The sequence below is a fragment of the Vanellus vanellus genome (genome assembly GCF_965231255.1).
Source record: "Vanellus vanellus genome assembly, chromosome: 14".
NCBI lineage: Eukaryota > Metazoa > Chordata > Aves > Charadriiformes > Charadriidae > Vanellus > Vanellus vanellus.
In genome coordinates, this window is record NC_138919.1 from 12312827 (window position 1) to 12330553 (window position 17727).

The 17727-nt window shown below is 53.7% G+C and overlaps 1 protein-coding gene across 2 annotated transcripts in view; it reads right to left on the reverse strand.

The window, feature by feature from the left end:
* PRKCB (protein kinase C beta) overlaps nt 1-17727 on the reverse strand; it is a gene marked incomplete at both ends in the record, with an annotated part of 136225 nt that overhangs the window by 117855 nt on the left and 643 nt on the right. The window lies entirely within an intron of this gene.

Genomic DNA, 17727 nt, shown 5'->3' on the forward strand with positions numbered 1-17727 from the left:
GCAGGGCTGTGTTACAGCCTCCCTGGGCACAAGCAGCGCTCCCCGGGTTAGCGGCCGCGGCGGCACACGCAGCGATGCCGATGCTCCCGGCCGGCTCCACTGGAGGACACGCACGGCTCCCGCTCCCACCGACAACGCCGAGCCACGAGCCTTCACGGTGAAGCTGCTCGTTTTGGCGTAATGGCTTGGCAGCTCACAGACAGCAGGGCCTGGACAGCAAATAAAACCTGACCAGGACAAGACCTGAACGTGCAATAACCCCATCGAAGGGGAACAGCTGTCCTGAGAGGCAGCCACCTCCAGAAGGCCGCTGCAGAGCAATTAAGAGTCCAACGGTCTCCGCAGCAGCAGAAAGATGAGAGACGAGTTCTTTATTAGACATCCATCGGCCCTCGCTCGTTAGAGGAAAAGCACATCAAAACCAATAGTCAATAAACAGGAATTTAAATGCGAGCGGCAGGGATCCATCTACAGACACCTCTGTTACTAAAATAACAGGCAATTCGGCAGCAACTGCCCCGGCGCCGCCAGCACCCAGGCACAAACTCGTGAGTGCTTCCACGTCTCGGGGTCACGTACCTGCCCCAGAAAGGTTGACCCTAGCTCTCCTGAAAGTTCAGTTTCGGCCTTGTAATGAATGGACGGGCAGTAACGGCTCCTCAAAAATCACGGCGTACTCTAACAGCCAGGAGGCCGCGGTCCCGAGAGCGGCCAGCTCAAAGCACGTGCCCCACGGGACCAAGAAGGACACGCCTCAGGCCTGGCTAGAGCCCACCAGCATTTCCCTTTGCTCACCGTCATTCCTAAAGCCAAAAGCTTTAGCACCCCGTACAAGTCAGGTGTGAGCTGACAGCTATTATTTTAGGAGTCTCCATATGGACCCATTGCAGCATCCTGCAGCTCTAATTTAGGGCACAGACTGACTTGGAGTGGATGGCTGTTTCCACCACCACCACCACCACCACCCCGGGTCCGCAGAACAAGGGAGCGTCTCCCGGCCGGCTCCAGCAGCGCGGTGCACCGAGAGCTCCGGACCCCGCTCACCCCATTCGTTAAATGCAATGGGCTGCGGAAAGAAGAGATGAAAAGAAAAAAATCGCCAAAGAACGTATGTCCCAAAAAATATATTCAAAAAATGAGTTGCTTTAGTTGGGGGAGGGGGGGATACACTTCCCCACACGGGACCACGGTGCCCTTTCAGAGGGAGAAGGTGCTTCTTGCTCCTATGCGGAAGGCAGTTTGCAGCCACACACATCACCCATCCCAAATGCAGGAAGGGGAACTGAAAGGGCACTGGCACCGCACCAGTGCTGGGGGCACAGCAGGAACGTCCCCCCCCGCAGCCGCGCACGCGTGGAGGGAGCAGCACCGGGAGCAGACCCAGAGCTTTGAGGCCATCGTGTCCCCACAGCCCAGAGCAGCTTTGCAGTGCAGAGGTGCAGCATGTGGGTACAGCCGCAGCAGCCGAGACCTCGGCTGGATTCCCCCCGTACGCACTCGCATCGGCCATCCTACACCGAGGACACTGGCCAGCAAGGGACAAGCATCGCTCGCCACTTGACATTGAGCAGAGATCCTGCTCCAAAGGGAGCAACAACCACCCAGGCAGCCGAACACCCCCGAGGGGGCTGAGGAGCTCTTGTCACCAGCACTGTCAAACCCAGGAGACATCCGACAGCACCGCTTCACCCCGCTTCATCGGTGCTGAGCGGCGAGCGACGCAAACCGGTCCCACTGCCATGCCCGGGGACCGGGTCCTGCTCCTGTGCCACCCACACCGGTCAGCGGGTCCGTGGGCTCCGTGGTGGCACCAGCCTCTGTCCCCTTGCCCCGGCGCTGCTTTCCGCACTAACCAGTTGCAGCCAGCACCACCATCCAACTGGGCTCACCGCAATTTCCCCGAGCATCCCGGTGCCGGGATAAGGACGGCAGCACAGCCCGACCCCCGGCAGCCCTCTGCTTCCCCGTTCAGAAGCGACCACAGCAGCCACGTTATTTTGAACCCTCTCTAAACGCTGACACACCACTGCTCACTCACATGATTTTCCCCTTGCTTTTTAAAGAAGTAGCCTTGCTTTGCTCTGACACGGTGGAAGAAAAATTACAGCCAAGCAGGCGGCGATAAGGGAGGAACTTGCAGCAGAGCTGCAGGGTGTGAAGCACCCAGCCGCCGAGGCACCCGATTCAGGAATAAGATAAGCTGCGGAGCCCCACAGCTAGGAAGGGGCCCCCACTGCTGCCAGACAGCCCCGTCCCGGGGCTGCGCTGGGGCCAGGGGGGACGCAGGGCAGCCTCTCTACCCGCATCAGAAAAGGGATGCTGCCGTCGGATGCCCACAGCCCGGGAAAAGGTCTAGAAAAGGGCACGATGATCAAAATTACAAAGATGGGGAAGGATGGAGTGGGCTGCAACCCCACGACCCGGAGGTGGGACAGTTGACAGAGGGCACCGTAAAGCCTACAGAATTCCCAGCTGGCATCGCAGGGGCGAGGACCGGCCGCTCTGCCTCTTCCAGGGCGAGAGCCAGAGGCTGTCAAAGGCAGCCAGCGATAGGAAGGGCAAAAGCGAACAAGAGAGGGTGGTTGTCCAGGCTGCGGGCGAGCCGAGAGCTCCTCGCTTGTGCATCCCTCAGGTCAGGGGAGCAGCAGAGCCACGGCACGAGCAGCTCCAAGCCACCAAGCCGGACGGTGTGAAGTTCATTGCGGTGGCTCTGAAGCGGAGCACCTGAAAGGCAACTCGCAGGTAACCGCTGGATTCGGTATTCCTTTACAAGAATCGCAGCCTTATAATTTCTGCAATTAGAAAGGGAGTTGTTCTACCGTGATCTAAAATAGGAGTTTTTTTGTCACAAATTACTAGCTTTCACTCCCCTCATACCTGAGCTTAAACTGAAACTTAAATGGAAATTTACAGGAGAATGAGAAAGTGAGTCAGTCTGCCCTTCCCAACAGTCCTTTATTTTCATCCTCTTGGACTCAGTTAACAGTAACACCAGAGAAATTAAGTTTCTTCCAAATTTACAAAACCCAGAACGGGGGAGGCGGTTTTGGAAGGGAACTTCTCCGTGCCGCGGACCATCGGCAGCACCGGGACTCGCCGCCAGCCAGGGATGCCGTGCCTTGGTTTCTGTCCCCGTTCAGGGAGGTGTCCCGGGAGGCAGGGAGAGCTTCTCCCTCCGTCCCACCTCCTGCAAGACCGGCTCCCCCCACCCAACGGCGGCACATTTTCTCCCAGCGCTATTATCCCATTTTTCCTACCCACGCAAGTGAGCAACTCTCACAGCAGCTTAGAGAAACGGCTAAAACCGATCTAAAAGATAGCAAATTGCTGGGCGAGAGGCTTATTTGGGCCAAACCATAGCCAGGTGAAGGCAGAAGGGACTTTGTCTTCCGAAGCGTGGCACACCGAGGCCAAAACAGGTGGAGATTTCTAACCTGCCTTCGGGAAAGGAAGGGCAACCACTTGCAGCAAAGCCTCAGATCAAAGAAAACCTGTCCTCTAGTGATGCAGACCAGAAAGATCCGTGCAGAAAGCCTCCCCGGCAAGCTGAGGAGCTGCTGACGAGGAAAACCACCCCAGGTTCTCCGTGGCCCGGCTGAGCAGGGGGTCCCGGGGGCAACCTGGGAGCCTTCTGCCCGCTCCTGCTGCTCCCCCGAGAGCAAACAGCATCGCTGGAGCGACAGCCACTCCTGCCCTACATAAACCCCTGGTGACAGAGCCGTTGTCTTCAAACACCGGACCGATGGAAGTCAGCCACTGTCCTCAGCCGTTGGGCAACACAGACGCAGAGTCTGGAGCAACAGCCCCACGCTTACGGAGGGTTGTTCTCTTTTTGGCGTGGCAACGCTCAGCGTTGTCTTGTGCAAGCTGACAAGACGGGCAGAAACAAAAGTTTCCCGAATGTCTTTCAAAGCACCTCGTTTCCAACGAGCAGCAGAGCTGAGATTCAGAAAACATGCTGCAAAGCTTCCCACCCCGGTACACGTCTCCTGAGTATTCAGGTCAACCGAGGGGCTGCTGCTAGAGGGGGGAAAAAAAAAAAAAAAAAAAAGTCCTTATAGGTATATAATAAGGGAGAATTTAATTCTGCTCCAAGGTTGAGAGAAGCGAGCCATTTGTCATGCAGTATTTGATGACAGCACTTGTCCACAACCCAGACAAGCATTCGCTTCCCTCGCGGCAGAGCGATGGCAGCAAACAAAGGAATCCAAACTCCAAACTGTTTGGCACCCAGACAGGTATTCATAGAGTTTCAGAAAAGGAAGAAATTTGAACTGTAGTCTGAAGTTATTTTAGAAATATTCTCTACAAGGGTTTAGGACCCAACCAAAATGCAAATCATCATCACGGTTTCCTAAGCAAATGAGCTATTGTTACTTTTTTTCCAGTCCAGCAGCATCTTGCTCTGAAGATCTAATAGCAGCCCTACTGAGCAGCAGCTAATTAAAGCCTTTCCTCCTGCCAAAACCCCAGATTCAGAATCTCTAAATGACCCGGTAAGTGAGACTTTTTCCACCTCAGAAGCCCTAGGAGACACTAGGTCAGAAGCTCTGCTCTTACCACCGCCACGGCTGTACACCTGCCGTGCCCAGACACCGATGGGCAGAGGTAACACGGACGGACACCCATCTCCTCTCCCTGCTGCTCCTCGCCACGTGGTACAAGGGCACGGGTTCAAAAACATCTCTCCAACCAGCATCCCACCTCCTGCAGCTTCTTCTACAAGCCCAGTAAAGGCTGTGGGCAGAGCGGACACCTCTCCCCGGTGCAGACTTCGCTGCCGGCGTAGCTTGCTCCACTGTGTATGGACCCTGCCACAGGTCCGAGAGGCAGGTCTGAAGGTGGCCGGTCCCCAACCCTCCCACATTGCCTGAGGGCCACCACTGCCTGGACCGCAGAGCCAGCTCTCCTTCCCCAGCCATCCTTACGGCCGCAGCCCCCAGCCCACCAGACATGCTCCCCAGGCTGACGGGCATCCTTCAGCCCACCCCACACGTGGTGGCACAGAGCAGCTCCAGGCACCTGGAGGCAGCCCCAGGAGACTCGACAGCGAAGCAAGAGCTTTGCCGTTTCAGCACAAGTTCTCTTCCAGCAGGCAGCTGCCGCGGCACAGAGCACGGGCTCTCCCCCTCCAACTGGAAGGAGATGGCATCAAGGAGGTGACATGACAGTAGAAGGCTTCTGGGACAGTGACCTGCCGGCCTCTGAAGAGTACAGCTCGCACGACGAGCCACCAGGCCATGAGCGTGTAGATATGGATGTCCAAGGCAGGGAAAACCCCCAGAAGCAAACTCCAAAATCAGCTTCTCAGCTGCCACGAAGGTCACTTTGTTTTGCCCGGGAGAATAGCTCGCTGCTGCTACAGACCTACAAGCCTCATTTCCAGAAGAGCCTGGCCCTGAGGCTCCTCTCCATCAAAGACAAACGAATAAGACAAATTTGGAAGTTAATGGACTGAGCTATTGAAATGGCCCTTAGACGCATCATCACACAAATGTGAATTAGTTCAGTTTTACAGCCATTCCTGGGGCAGAAAGCAGCAGAACCTCCTGTGGCAGGCCAGGGCGGGGGGAGGCAGCAGAAGTGTCCTGCTCAGCCCTTCTCTCCCCTCACATGCAGAGATGTCCCCTCTTGGCAGCTCCACCACCCTCAGAAACTCTCTCCACTGGCAATTACAGCTGTTGCGTTGAGAGGGCACTTTGCTCTCATCAGTCCCCCCCAAAAGCCAGTTGTTCCAGACTCCTCAGAAACCGAGCGAACACGGAGAATTTTAGTCTCTCCCTTAAAGGCTCTTTTCCCAAAGCAGCCCGAACGGCAGCAAAAACCAAAGCCTGTAACAAAGCTCATCTCCATCGTGGCGACGTGGCCAAGGTTGCTCCACAGCAAAGACGTTCTCAAGCTCTGGAGAGTCTTTAAATAACCCTGGAGAGCCTTTAAATAACCCGTTTGGGGGATTATTTGAAACTGTGCATAAATCTTCCATCAGTACGGGAAAGGTGACCACGCATTGACTTCTCCTGAGCGATAGCAACTACTGGGGACCGGAGGGGCTCCAGCACGGTGACCAAGGCTGAAGGCAGCAAGTGCCACAGCGACCACGGTGCCGCTCCTGCAAGCTCACCGGCACGACTCAGCCGTACCTTCTGCTGCTTGGTGGGGAAGATGCATCTGTCTCAGAGACTGGGGACACAGGTCGCACCATCTGTACCGCCTGGGCAACCTTCCTCCTCTTGGCTACTCAAGGTTAATGGCAAACTATGGAGTATTTCCAAATATTTTTCCTAAGGCAAGCTAAAGTTGAAGTGTTTAGTGTAATGAACGCAAAGAAAAAAAAAAAAAAAAAAACAAAAAAAAAACCAACTAAAGACAAATTACTCAGCCTCTTGGGGTAGGCACAATATTAACAATCTTGACAAGCACCATCATTTTGCTTACAAGGCAAGTGTTAGCGGTCCCCGCCAAGCAACACCCCGAGATGTAATGATCTCTGAATCAGCCTCTCTCCAAACCATTGCACTGATAAAGGCAACAGATCTGGAGACGTGGTAAATAATGACTTTGCACTGCGTCAGGAGCTAATCCACTCAGTGATGCAAATTAAATTCGTGGGCCACTTCCCCCTCACTCCAGCTTCTTAGTGATATTATAAAACAATCTTCGTACTGACTCCTGACTTCATAGCTATGTCACCCAGCAAAGTTGCCTTAAGCCATTCAGGAGAACCAAGACGACTTTCACTCCTCTTCACAGCCTCCCTTTCTCATTCTTCTGCTATAATTGGAAATCATGAAAATGCATTTGTTCATGTGCCGAGAGTGTCAACTATTAAATGTGCTTGCTGTTCAGACCATCAGAATAAAGGTATTTAGCTGTTCCCTCCAAAGGTGAAGCTATTACTGTTGCATCATTTCACACGGCAACAGAAGTCGGGGAGGAATCTGCCAGCACGATCCGCTAAAACGCGCCGGCGTCACAGCATGAGGAAGAAGAGGAGCGGCTGAAGGCTGAGATTTTAGGCATCAGAATCTTTGTCAGCTTCCCCGCTGCTGACTAAATACCAAGTGTAGGAAGACCAGACCAGAACTGCAGGAGACTCAAGTTTTCAAACGCGATCCCCCACCCGACAGCAGAGGCAGAGCCACCCCGAGCAGCCGGCGGCTGCCACTGCCCTGGGGAGCGGGCGTCCCCCCGTCCTCGCCCCACGCACCCTGCCCGCCGTACCCAGCCCTGATGAAGCTGCCTGCGCCGGCAACTACGCACCCTGCTCAAGCCCCAAGACCTCCCTGCAGAGCCACTAATTAGCCCCCCTCCCCAATTCCCCCCCCACCCTCCAAATCCTGCTTGGAGCTAAAAGGATTTTCTTGCTCAGAAGATCATGAGCGCTTCCACCCAAAGAGGATAGTTTGCCGTAGACTGACCCTCTGGAGAAACACAGATTTAACTGGGATGCAAAAGAGCCAATTTAAGGGGAGTTGTACCATAACGAGTCTCAGGTTAGCAACTCCAGTAACCTGCGTGTACTGGAGCCTGTTAACATTGGGTGTTTTGGCAGGCGTTGCCCGTCCAGCCAGGATTAGCAGCCAGTATATTCTGCGCGTCATATTTAAACAAGAGGTATAAATTGCGCACAAAAGCAAGACCAAATATGGAAGGAAATTATTTAAACCGACAGGATGCAACTTCAAATGCATTAGATATTCCGCAATCAATGCGCATCAGCTGGGGCAGGAAGACTTGTGCTCCTCTGCTACAGAAGTTAAATTCTGAAAGCAAGAGGCTAATGAGGTTACAGGTGTTCACCCCAAACACTTGCTAATTCAAGTACCATATTAGAACTGGATGGGTTTTGGCGATTTTTTTGTTGTTGTTGGGGTTTTTGGGGGTTTGTTTTGTTTTTTTTTTTTTTTTTTTGGTTTGGTGTCGTGTTCCCCCTCCCCCCCCCCCGATGGGAAGAGCAGGACACAGGCTGCCCAAAGAGGTGGTGGAGTCTCCCACTCTTGAGACACTGCAAACCCGCCTGGACGCCGTCCCGTGTGACCTGCTGTAGGTTCCCCTGCTCTGGCAGAGGACCCTTCCAACCCCTATCGTTCTGCGATTCTGTGACAGCTGAGGAAGTCAGCCCAAATCCCTCAAAAGCAAACAGCTTGAGCAGAGCCGCAATTATGCCTCAGGTCAGCGATGAGCCACAGAGAGTTGGCCAGCCACCACGCCTGGTTCCATCCCCACCAGCCCACGAGCATCCCCCTCTCCGCTGACACACGCCAGCCGATATACACTGTGCAGGCAACTCCGCAAGCAGCAAGGGAAAGAATCACATCTTCATCTAAACAGCATTTATCAGCACCTAACAGCAGAGGAACGACTGCCACGGCCCAGGTCTGCCCAGCCTTGGACAGCTTCCAGGCAGAGAGGCGCTTCGTAAACAAGAAGAGAAAGCGACCGCCTTCCAGTAACCCCTTCGCAGGAAGATGACGATGGGTCCTGTTCCAGTTTGCAACGGGTGTTAAAGTGCAGGTGCCACGGCTGCAGGGGAACCAGTCCTGAAGGGATTTACGTGCCGCAGCCCAGCGGGCGGCCAGCAGACAATGCCCGTCGCGGCCAGCAGATGCTGGGCTGAACGGCGGCGGCGGCAGCATGCAGCTTCATCGGCACGGCGGTGCTGCAGGAGCAGAGCTGTCATGTCTCATGAAATCCATTTCCTTCTACAGGGGAGCAGGATCAGCTGTCGGAAGCCGTGGTGAGGGATGACTTACTGCATAAAGGGTGACCCTGTAAGGACAAGTCCTGCTCCCTCCCCTGTCAATGAACAGTTAAATAATCCTGAACTGGAAAAATTATAAAAAAAAAAAAAAAAAAAGACTGCTGCTTGCAAGTTGTTTTAATTATACAGAATTCAGGTGGCCTACTCATAAGGAGAGCATCTTAATTTATTTTATTTTTCCAATGGAGGCTGGCCCAAGAGCAGGACTTATAAATCACTTGCAGCCTATATTAAGGTAATCGGAACAGAGAGCACGGGGGTGCTAACACAAAACGGCTGTGAACCCTGGAGATGCCCCTCCACCTGAGGCACAGCCAGCATCAGCCCCTGCAGCACACCAGGGCTGTGCACCCACCCCAGCACCACCCAGCACCAGGCATCCCCAATTCCTGCTGCTCCCTGAGGAAGGCAAGGGCTTTGCTCGATCCCCTTTTTCCTCACCGGCTACAAACCCGCAGAAGTATTTCTCACAGGGCAGCAGATGGTTTAGGAGGTGACGGTGTCCAACCATCTCCGTATGCGGCGCTGGGGCCAACCAGGACTGAATATGGAAAAGCCAAAGGAGTGACCTCCAAATGGGAGAAAGCTGCTCGGCCAGAGCCAACCCTTCCCAGAATGGTGGGGGTTGGAAGGGACCTCTGGAGACCATCTAGTCCAACCCCCCCACCAGAGCAGGGGCACTCAGGGCAGGTTGCACAGGACAGCATCCAGGCAGGTTTTGAATGTCTCCAGAGAAGGAGACTCATCACCTCTCTGGGCAGCCTGTGCCAGTGCGCTGCCACCCACAAAAGAAAGCTTTTCCTCATGTTGAGATGGAATTTCCTGTGTTCCAGTTTGTGCCTGTTGTCCCTTGTCCCGTCCCTGGGCACCATGAGAAGAGTCCAGCCCCATCCTCTTGCCACCTGCCCTTAGGTACTTGTAAGCACTGATGAGATCCCCTCTCAGTCATCTCTTCTCCAGGCTATATGGATCCTCAGCCTTTCCTCATAACAGAGACACTCCAGTCCCTTGATCATCTTTGTAGCCCTCCACTGGACCCTCTCCAGCAGTTCCCTGTCTTTCTTGAACTGGGGAGCCCAGAACTGGACACAGTACTGCAGATGTGGCCTCACCAGAACAGAGCAGAGGGGGAGGATGACCTCCCTTGACTTGCTGGCCATGCTCTTTCTAACACACCCCAGGAGACCATCGGCCTTCGGCTGTTCCAGTGGAGCCTGAGCCCCGTGCAGCAGGAGGACAAGCGGGGCAGCGAGCACCGGGGGGGGGGGGGGCGCAGCGCGGGCAGCTCCCGCCGCACGGCTCCACAGCCACGTGGGAACCTGCGGCAGCGCACCGCCGCAGCCGAGGCCATCTGCTGCCCCGCAGCCCTCGGCTCCTCGGGACGAGACACACCAAGGGGGCAGAGCCATCCCCCGGGAGACCCCATGGCTCCCGCCCCGCGTGCTGCCCGCGGGAAGCCCTCTCGCTGCGGTAAAGTGAGCCAAGCGCTCGGCTGCTTCTGCCCTTGCACGGCATCAAGTGCAACTCTCGCCAGGAGCTGCTGGTGGCTGGGAACGCTGCCTTCCCGGGAAGGGTTACAGCCGGCACAGCTACTGATGGGAATTGCTTCTGCTTAATACGAAGCACTTGGCTGCCACCGAGCACTGCACAACTGGGGCTTTCTTCTCATCTCCCCCACCCCTCCTGTGGCTTTTGTGGAAAAACTGACTCCTCGGTGCCGGCTGCCCCAGGCTGGCAGGGCAGGGACAGCCGGGGCAAGTCTCTCCCAGTAAAAGCCCCTTCTCTGCTGGGGCGATAGCCCCTGTGCGTGGGAAGCACCACCTAACGCTCGCTCTGGTGGGGCTGAAAAGCTTCAGGGAGACTTTCATCTTCATCCATTGGGTCACTGCCTGGAGGACTACAACATTTACTGCGTCCATTTTACATCTCTGCCGGTACTATCCTCCCTCTGCCTCAAGGGACTCTCGGCCAAGGCACAGCGACTGTGGGATGGGGAAAAGCAGCCCTGGGCTGACATACCCCCTCCAGAAGAGACAACCCCTCCGCGGCTCAAAGCAGGGGAAGGAGCAGCAGAAGCCCACAGCTGTCCTTTCCCCAGGGAACGCGAAACCCAAGGGCTAGCCCTCGTTTCTAGACACCCCAGCCCCATGTCTCTGTTTAGGTACCAGATTTCTGCGCAATGCCTCACTCCAGGGGGTCCTTCCAGGGGTCCCGCTCCGAGGAGCGCAGTGGCTCTGGCTCTGCCAAAACTCGAGGTGCAGGGCAATGCCAGCTCGCAAGGATGAGCAAGCCCTCTCCTGTGCGTTGTTTCCTACACCATCATTTGAAAAGGCCGGAGGGTCTGCAGAGCACTTCACACTCTCTCCTCCCTCTCCCCCTTGCCCAGCTATCAGGGACAGCATGAACATCGGTCATCGGCAGAGCGAAGGGTATTTGTGCCGCCAACACCCAAGGCGACACCAGAACACGGCAATGGAAAGCCAAGGCTGTGCCCAGGATCACTGCACAAGGACTCCCGCTTTTCTGGTTTTGTTTCTACTGCCTTTTTCATAGGGCTTGTTCTGATCAACCCGTCTTGGGTCGCAGCCCTTGAAGAACGCGAGGAACACGCTGCCCAGAAGACCTACAGTTACCCCTCTCCTACAGGGAGCTCATTACTCACCTTTTCTAAATGGCTCTAATTTATGGACTTTCAGAATAATGATTCATGAAGCCATGCTAGAGGAATTAATCGCACAGCACTACAAACGCCCTCCACCGCTGCTCTGTGCTGTCCTTCATGCAGGAGCCTTACCACAAGCATAAAAGGGCGACCAGCCCACGGTCGGGCTCGAGCACAAACAGAGCCCTGGACCTGCCAATGTACAGCACTAATCCTCTGCACAGCTGGCTTCTGTAGGAAAAATCCACCCAAACATTTCTCTTGGGCAAAATCCCATCCCTCCCACCCACCCACCATTATAAGCATCCCTTCTTGCGAGCACACGCGTTCGATTCAGACCAGGGGACGGCACTTTAACCTTCCCCTTCCGATTGTACACTTTATAATGACGTGTTCCAAGCGGTTCTGCCCTGAGCCAAATTATGGGCACAGCTAGAAGTTAAGTTCTCAGTCACTGCGATCACGCAACTTATTTGCTGATAAATCCGAAGGGGGACTGAATGGCATTGACGAGCGTCTCAAGCGTTTTTAGATTTTTGCCTTTTCAAAGGCAGCCAGAAGAGCGAGGAGCCGAGCTTGCCGGGTGGGAGGGCAGCAGCCCATCAGAAGGGCTCGTGCAACGACTCTAGCTCGAGTTTCTAGATCAAACCCCATCAGTAAGCAGCATTCACACCAAGTTTTGACAGGAGATTCAACCCCACCTCCTGTTCTACAGCGGATATCAAACCCTCAAGGTCTTGCTCTGTTTTGCAGCCTCAGCATCTTGCCGAGACAGGTGAGTGTCCACCCACGACTTACTGCCAGGGCAAGGATGCCCTACACACCCTTCCCAGCCCATGTGCTGCAGGAATTTGTAGGATCACACGCGCGTGAGCCAGCAGACGCGCAGAAATGCCTGTACTGCTTGCTGAGAAGTCTCCTTAGAGACAGCCCGGGCATTAAATTCCCCTGGAAGACTCAATACCCAGAGAACAATCATGGCAGAAGCTCATTTACCAGGGTGGCTTAAACGCTGCAGTGGAGTCACAGCTGCCAGACACCAACTAGACGCGGTGCAAGCCCTCCTGCCACCCCAAAGCATCCAACCCCCCCCGGGACCAGCTCCGAGACCCTCTGCTCAGCTTCCCATCGCTGACACCAACCAGCGACATACCCCAGAAAGGAAACAGACCACCTCATTATCAAAGTCTAAGATCATTTTAGGATGACAGCTATCTCGGGAGATAAGAGACAAATCTACCACGCTCACTGCAAAGGGGGAGGGAAAAGAGAAACCACTTCCACTGAGAAACTCAAACGAACCGTTCTACGCTGTAAGGAGACACTAACGGGGCTTAACGTGTCAAGTGATCCCTCCTGAATCCGATAGCCCCAGCCCCCGTGCTGCAAGAGGCTTCTGCAGTTCCAGATTTCCTTCCAAAACTGCTCTCCTTCCCCAGCTGCTCTTCCGAGCCGCAGGAACCCCATGCAGGGAAGAGCGGGATTCGGGAAAGCAGCTCAGGCTCCAGCCTTTAAAACGAGTCTTTGAAGGAGACTTGATCCTTCCACCAGGGCGCCAAGGGGGGCACGTCTTCCCATTTTCCCCGTCGACTCGGTTTTTATTCACAGTTCTGCAGAACCACAGACCATCTGGCGCAGCGCGGGGGGACCAGACCGACTTCCCCTTTTTATTTCCACCTGCTCCCAGGCGCTGCCGCCCCAGCGGCCGGAGGACCCGGCTCCCACCGCCCCACCACCCAGATCTACGTTACCGCTGCAAGGCACGCAAAAAAAAAAAAAAAAAAAAAACAACTCCAAAATTATGTTTCCAATTTCTGCGGCATTATATAATTAGCATCGTTTGTGTTGCAAAAGTAATTGCAGTAACATTTTTAATTAGTCTATTTGAACGCTAACGTTTCTCCAGCGTGCATAATATGTTGACACGAAATTACTAGGTTTGAGGCAACTCTGAATGATTGGAGTTTGTTTTGCTTTTGTTTCTCACTTGCTTAATACAGTCAATAAGAGCACGCGCTGAATGCCTGCGTGAAGTTAATGGCGACAACCCCGAACCCGCAGCAGCAGCAGCACGAGCTGCAGTTAAGCCTGGAGCTCTTATGGGTTTCGCTTCCGTCTGGAGGGCAGCGAAGTGGTGGGGGAAGGAAGGGTGGGTTTTGAAGGCAAGATAGCAAGAGAGAGAGAGAGAAATACTTGCTTGAAAGGTAAGGCCTGTCTGACATTTTCCAGCCGCTTAGTTTTGGTATCAAAGGTCGAACTGCGAAAAGGCAAAACAAAATGAGAGCACTGGATTGGGAGGGGAGGGGGGGGAGACAAAAACCTGGAAGATGGAATTATGCATTTGGTGTGAAGTTTGGAAAAAGATTAAATCTGAAGAGTATCTTCGCTTACTGAGTCATAACCAGGGATAAGAAGTAAACATTTTCTCCAGAAAAGTTACTGCATGAGATCTAAGCATCCGTTACTAAATGATGCTGCTCCCCCCCCCCCCCCTCCTCTTAAGGAATCAAGATTCTTCTTTCCAAGATCTTTTCTACTTACTCCGTACACGTGAAAGCAGTAACAGATGCAGGTTATTTTTTGCTGCAAAGCGCGAATCACGTTACAGGGCTCTTCACCTCTCCACTAGCACCCCTTCCCAGGCTGAAAGCCCAGCCTGGCGCTGCCACGCCGACTCCGGGTTAAACTAACCCGGCTCCCGGCGAGGTGCCCCCCTCGCCAAACCTCCAGTGCAGCCGCTCCCCTGGTCTGCGGAGGGACTGAGAGCTGCTTGGACAACAGGAGAAAGATACCCTATGGATGGCAAGGAGGAAACACGAGGAGAAAAGATGAAGAAAAAGCTGCCAATTCCCAGAAGTGGCATATTCCGAGAACAAGACCAAAAATTTCACTCTCGACAGCTTTCAAACCAGTTCCCTTTCCTTTACCACCCTCAAAACACTTCTTAAGTTAGGATAACGGAGACAGCAAAGCCATCGGCTGCAACTTAGCCACACGTCGTTCCTTCACCAAGAGAGCCTGGAGATAACGAGATGCCGCTCTCTCCCTCCTCATGTACTCCCCGGTAATGGTATCGGACAGATGGAAACCCGGGAAGGGGAGAACACGTACCTCCCTTTCTCTGTGTTATTTATGAGTTCACATGAGAGCTCGCATACCTTCCAGCTACAACAGACCGTCATAACAGACTCAGAAAGCCCCTTCTGTACCGCGGGCTGACACGCAGCCATTTCACGTCGAGCTTCCCCCAGGAAGAGTTCGTCTTTCCGGCAGCTCCAGGCACATCCGCAGCACTTCAGTCTTCCGACACCCACAATATATTGATATTTTTTGTTAACCTGCGAGAACCAGCCCTGCTCCCCCAGGGCCGCCTGCGCGCAGACCTCCTGCCCAGCACCTAAATGCTTTCTGGCTCTGAAGATGTTAGCCCAGGAAGCCTCAAGATGCACACAAAGATAAGAAGGAGATTGTATGCAAGGATAAGAAGCAGACTAGTGAGCAATTAAGCGGCGGTTTTGGTATCCATTAGTATTTCAAGCTACAAAGACTCAGTTTCTGCTAACTTCCTGCCAAAAGTCACAAGTAATGAGCTAATTAGCAATCTAATTATTGCAAATGCCCTAGAAAGAAATCAGGGCACAGGTGAAAACCTACTTAAAGCAAGCATGGCAGTAGGAAACCGCTCAGAAATGAGACAGGCACGTGCCTTCGCTACATTTCCAGCCATCCCGCCGAACAACAGGATAAAATAGCAGGGGAAGTTAAAGTTGAACTAAAGTTAAAGTTGAATTAGAGCTGTATTCGATAAAGGGAGAGCTAATCGCTACGATCAAAGCTTACTGCAAGCCCTGTAGAGCTGAAGAAAAAGAACCCCTAAACAAAAGCTAGCGCTGAGGTCTTTTCCTTCCATGTAAATACCATTTATTTACCAAGTTCAACACCAGCTGCAGCACAGCGCGTGGGGCACAGCCCCAAAGCCTCGTGCTTCTCGCCAACAGGAGCCGTACCCAGCACGACAGCGGCTCCGGTGCAACAGCTTGACCCGCTACGGGAGTGGGAGCGGCGCGCGGTGCCAGCCCTCGCACTCCGAGCTCTTCCTCCGGCCGCAGAAGAACCTCTCTCCCTCCCGGAGCCGCCCGAGGTAGCTGTGATTTCAAAGCAGAAGGCAGGCGGCAACGACTTCTAGCTCATGCCCGACTTTCCAACCTGGAAGCGTTCCGCGTGGAGACACGGAGTGCCTTCCACCGTGGGGCACCAACTGCACCATGCTTTTGGCGTAATGAGGATCACCCCCACAGTCTAGGTCACTAACGGGAGCGCTTTCACCCAGGGACCTCACAGAAGGGGGCATATGCAAAAATCCACAGAAGATAATTGATTTTAGGAAGGTATTTGGGGTAAAGATTGGTCTGTTCCAGGTACCGCAGTCAGCAAAATTTCCTATTGCAATACAGCAATGAGGTTTTCGTGTCTCTAACACCAGAATAACCTGGAAAGTGGTTTCTTAAGGCAGAAGGGTATGTTATAGACCGGTCGTGCCCCTTTGGAGATGTCACTGAGCACAGCGTGCTACTGGCAATCCTACTGGTGCTACTGCAGCCTCATAAGGGCTCCTGCTCCAACAACCACAGGACAGGACTGCACTGTTTAACATCTACTAGTTGGTGGATGGGTTTCCCCATTTGAAGGCCAATTATCAAGTCTGGGACCACCTCCACGGGTCCCATTTACGGACCTCACACCAAAAAGTGATTTAATATTGGTTAAAAGCATTTAAGGATAAGGCTTGAAGCAAATGCACAGTTACAGGTTTGGACAATAGCTCCTAACAGCTGGAAGAGAGACTTGAAGAGGCTCAAATTACCCAGTGCTGAATGCTATAGGTAGAACTGAGCAAAGCACTAGAAATGATACAGGAAGAAAGAAAAGCCCTGCCCCGCCAGCAGATGAGCCCCACTAGCCCTTTCCAGCACCCTTCAAATTACAGGGGCATTGTGTTTGCACAAATACGCCCGGCACAACGCTGCCCGCACCACAAGGAGAGCGAGAGAATTAACAGCTGGGTAAACCTGGGAAGACACACAGTGAGAGATATAAGCTGCACAAAACTCCTTTGAGTAACATGATGTAACTGCCCATGTATGAAACCTCAGGTACCAGGGGAAGCTGTGACCTTGAGTAACACCGCTGGGACATGTTTTAGTCTCCACATCTGCTTTTCGCTGCTTACCAACACCCGCCCAGGCCTTTAGGTGGGGGTCTGGGAGGCAGCTTTTGGCATTTTAAGGTTATACTCCCAAGGCAAGTGTTAAGGATGAGTAGCAGCGCCACTTAGATTGGGCTAGACTCACACCACTTGTACGGGCACCTGCAGAGATGCTCTTGAGAGCACCCAAGACAAAGCCCTCCTGCCTGCAGCTACAGTGCAGGCAGAGCTGCCCCCCCCCCCCCCCCCCCGAGACTCGGACCCACCACAGCACCTCGAGTTTTGATTCTGTGCCACACCGTAACCCAGTGGGGGCTGTTTTCTCCTTCAGACACGATGAAGGCTGCCAAGATGAGCTGTTCTTGAGATATTAAAGCTATACAGCGATTTTGTTCTCATGCAAAATACCTCAGCTTGGGATTCAGCCACCAGCCAAGATAAAACTCTGCCCAAATATTCCTAAGAGCAAAATTTGGCTGCCAGCAACTGCAAGCACCAGCATCCCAAGCCCAGACCTTAACCTCACGCAGGTGTGACCCATCGCGGCCAGGATTAGCTAGGCTATCTGCGAGCATATGCAACCTGCTAAAAGAGCACCAAGCAACCAGATAAAGCCCGGTTACTTCATCTTGATTTCCTGAGGGGACAGCATAAATCCCTGAAGAGCCCCTCCAGAATCCCAGCATTACGAGAACAAAGAATTCGGGTTGTAGTAACCCAGAAGCTACTGCAACATATTTTGTTATAAAGCCTCATTTTTTCCCCAGCAACACAACTAAGCCATTCAAGTTCTTGCAGACTGCACAGTTACAGCGTCGGACTGCCACCAAGCCAGCGCGCAGCCTGTTTGCCACTAAAACGCATGTTTTCATGTTAAGTACATTAAAAACAATAAACTTCCCTCTACCTTTTTCGGGGGGACTTATCTGAAGTCTGGGGCGTTTATCTCTGCTACTCAAACCCAACCGGCTTAAAGCACCGATCAGTGCGGGGTTCATTAAAAATATGACTAAGCTGCTTCCCCGGCCTGGGCACGGCGGTTCCCGCGGGGATGCTGCCCGCCAGCCCCGGCGGCGATGCTCCGCGGGCGGCTCAGCG